At 51.5% G+C, this 3459-nt stretch overlaps 1 protein-coding gene across 1 annotated transcript in view; it reads left to right on the top strand.

The window, feature by feature from the left end:
• Nucleotides 1–1188: 1188 nt before the first annotated feature.
• Nucleotides 1189–3459, top strand: part of KSR1 (kinase suppressor of ras 1) — a 106945-nt gene continuing 104674 nt past the window's right edge. Inside the window, exon 1 of the mRNA XM_014548858.1 lies at nucleotides 1189–1305. The gene's annotated coding sequence lies outside the window, so the exon portion shown is untranslated. The remainder of the gene's footprint in view (nucleotides 1306–3459) is intronic.

Here is a 3459-nt window from a genome sequence, read left to right as displayed (position 1 = left end):
TGTGCTTGAAAAGAAGCATCATAAAATATCCCAACCCTAAACTCCCCGTAATTACGGGGTACGGTGGGGAGGGAGGGGCACCGAATAGGAAATAATGGCATCGTCAGAGCATTCTAAGTGGCACTGGTTATATTCAGTAGCAGGGTTGAAGGCCGGGCCTGTTGCTGGGAAATTTAAAAAGCAAAACAGACCTTGCTTCAGCCAAGAGGTTTGGCTGTTGGGTTTATTCCCTTTAATTTGGGGCACCTGAGGTTCCCATTCTGTGGTGAGATTGGCAGGATTCTCACCGCCTCTTCCTCTGCCTGGCCGGGGAGGATCTTGGGGGCGCCCGAGGTGGTTTGGTTTCAGGGCAGCTGCCATCGGTGTTGGCCTTTGATGTCTGCCAGGGTTTGGAGCAGAGGCCTGTGAACTGGAAACAGGGCCCCGTCTCCCCCTCCCCTTCTGACAGCAGGGGGAAAAGTACAAAGAGCTTCCCGGAACAAGAGAGGCATGTTTTTTAAGGCTCTTTAAAAAAGACTTGAACTTTGAGAGTGACCTTGCTATGGGGTTTCGTGCGGGGAATAGCCGGATAGGGTGATTCCTGGGGAGGCGGGGACACGTGGGGGTGAGAAATGTAGGAAGTGCATCTGGCCTGGCAGGTGAGCCTTGTGGGAAGAGGGAAAGGCAACAGCAGGTGGCAGTAACTGGGAGCTCATCTCTGAGCGAGGCTGACTAGAACGCGTCTAATTCCAGATGTGAAAGCAGCGAAAGGGATGGGTTTCCCCTGCCTGGGGTCACAGGCCTGCTCGGTGCCTTCACTGACCCGGGAATGGGGTCCCCGCCTTGCCCCCAGTCCAGCCTGCCGACTCCACAGGGTTAATGTTTTCTTAGGGGACCGATATTTTGGATTCCAGAGACGTGAACGAACAGATCTTTTCATTTACATTGAAAAGCAATAAAGTGCAGGAAGGAGACTTCTGGCCTGTGTGCCATTTAAAAACCAACCAGATAAAAAATCTGATGGAGCTGTTTCCCAGTCGGGCAGGCAGCCCTCTCCCAGTCGATGTTCTCCTAAGAGAGGCTCCTTCTCTGAGAACCCCATTGGGCAGCGCCCCTTCCAAGTCCTCCAGGAAGCTGGCTGGACCCTGGCCGCTGACTCAGTGCGGCCTGCTGGGTGGCTCCCGCGCCTGGGAGGCGGCCCTGGCAGTGTCTCTGGGCCCAGCCCCAAGAGCAGGTGCCCCAGGTAATACTGCTCTACTCCCCGGCTGTCAGGAGAGACGGAGGGAAGAGGCTCCGAGGCAGCGCAGGTCCGAGATAGGGCAGCCGGTAAGTGGGGTGGCTGGGTGGGGAGCCAGGGAGGGCTTCCTCTGGGCGGAGGCCTCAGGTGTTCATAGCGGGTGTGAGTTCTGGTCCGAGCCAGAACCTGGCCGTTGTTGCTTTCTGGCTGTTTCCTTTATCTATTGGGCAGGGAAAAAAGTTGGGAAAGTTGAGCTCGGTTTTGGAGACTGTGTTTCTATAAGGCAGAAGCTTATAGGCTTTTGAGAAGAATGTGCACCTTAGAGGTCGAGGGGTGTACTCAGGAACCCCTCCTCCTCCTTCCCTTCCCCTCCCTCCAGATCTCTCAGTCCCTTGGCCTTGTCCAGTGTCTTGGTTGGTAGAAAAACAGTTTGGTATATGTGGTTAATGATTAAGGTTAATGATTAGGTCTTTGTGTGACCATGTATGCCTAGGTTTGTGTCCCCCCCCCCCCAGATCTCTCAGTCCCCTGGCCTTGTCCAGTGTCTTGGTTGGTAGAAAAGCAGTTTGGTATATGTGGTTAATGATTAGGTCTTTGTGTGACCATGTGTGCCTAGGTTTGTGTCTCTGTGTGTTTCTCTAACTTACGAAGGCACCAAGGGACCCCTCACAGCGGGGGCGAGGCGCAGCATGCAGCCTGGACCGGGAGTTGGAGGGTGTGGGCCTGGTGGTGTCTTCCCGATGATGACAGGCTTAGTTCTTTGGTCTCCCTGGGATGCAGCCCCCTCACCTGCCCCAAGGGTGGAGATGGGCAACGGGAAGGAGGCTTGGCGATCATTTCTAACGCCCCTTCCAGCTCTGAAATGCTATGAACGATGTTGTCCAGTAAGACCGTCTCCACCAGGTAACACATGACTGCCAAGTGGGTATTTTAATCACTGTGATTTCAGAATAACAGGCCGGTTCTCACAGAGGGTTCATTGCTCCGCCGATCATGCAATCCCTGTGGAATCTGAGTTGATGGCGGTCTGTCGGTTCAGTTTTCTTGGAGCCGTCTGTCACTACTCAGATACAGACATTCTCTTCAAAGTCTAGAACTTTTTTTTTTTTTTAGGTGGGATCATATTTGCCCATTATGGTTGATAAATTTTGTTGCCCAGTATTGCCCCTGAGAGCCCAGAGGGAAGTTTGGAAAATGCATCCTTTTTGGGATGGGATAACATTGCCCGTATGCCTAATTTATGGCTGGGTCTTATGTGGGCAGATAGTAAATGTTTCTGGAACCTTCTGGGCTCTGCCCACTGCCCTGTGAGGAGCCCCAGGCTCTGGTTTGTTGGGACCTCATGGGCCAGTGGTCAGGCCCAGGGCTGTGTTTTATGTTTGCCTAAGGGGAGGCCACATCTCCAACCACCTACGTATGGCAGCCACGATGCTTCTTTTGTTTGTCTCCAATTATGTGTAATAACATGGGGGGGAGAAGGACGCACACAAGAGATACTTATAGTTAATGAAACCCCAATGTCTCCTAAAATTAGAAACCCTAAGACTCATGAGTTGAATAAAAATCCCCAGATAATTTGCTGCCTTCTTTCTCTGTTTTCTCCAGCCTTGTGACTGATTCTGCCTGATTTTAAGTCTTTTCAAATCTGTCGTAGCCACATTTCCTGGTCCTCTTTCCTCACCTCCCTGGACAGGGGGGAAGGCCCTGGCATGGCATGGGTGTTGCCCAGCTGGGCCTTTGACTGAAAGGGCCTGAGAGTCAGAACCTGGGTGGGGACCTCATGGGTGCCTTGGTAACCAGCAGTCAAGGCCTGGGGGATGTCAGGTTAATGATTAAACCCTTCATGCCATTTTAGATGAGTCAGTGGCCTTTGGGACTCTCAACTCCCAGCCAGACTTGGGTGCCTTTTACTTCTGCTAGTCCTTCGGACATAGTGAAGATGGACAATGTCCTAGAGAGATACCGAAGGGCTAGCAGTGTGGAGGCTGGGAACTTGGCTGACAGTGGGGCTAGAGAATTTGCATGTAGCTACAGCCATGACCTGTCACCTTCTCCAGGTAAGGGCTTAGGCAAGCAGGTGAGAACACAGGACGAGCTCCCCCCTTCCCCCCTAGGCCTGCTCTGAAGTTCAGCTTTTGTTTTAGATAGTTTTAAAAGCCCAGGTTTGTGTTTCTTTCTTTTTTTTAATTTTATTTATTTTATTTATTTATTTATTTATTTTTTTATTGCTTAAAGTATTACAA

Source organism: Myotis brandtii, unplaced genomic scaffold (assembly GCF_000412655.1).
Source record: "Myotis brandtii unplaced genomic scaffold, ASM41265v1 scaffold523, whole genome shotgun sequence".
Taxonomy (NCBI): Eukaryota; Metazoa; Chordata; class Mammalia; order Chiroptera; family Vespertilionidae; genus Myotis; species Myotis brandtii.
The sequence above is the reverse complement of the archived record's forward strand: the minus strand, read 5'-3'. Positions and strand labels throughout refer to the sequence as shown.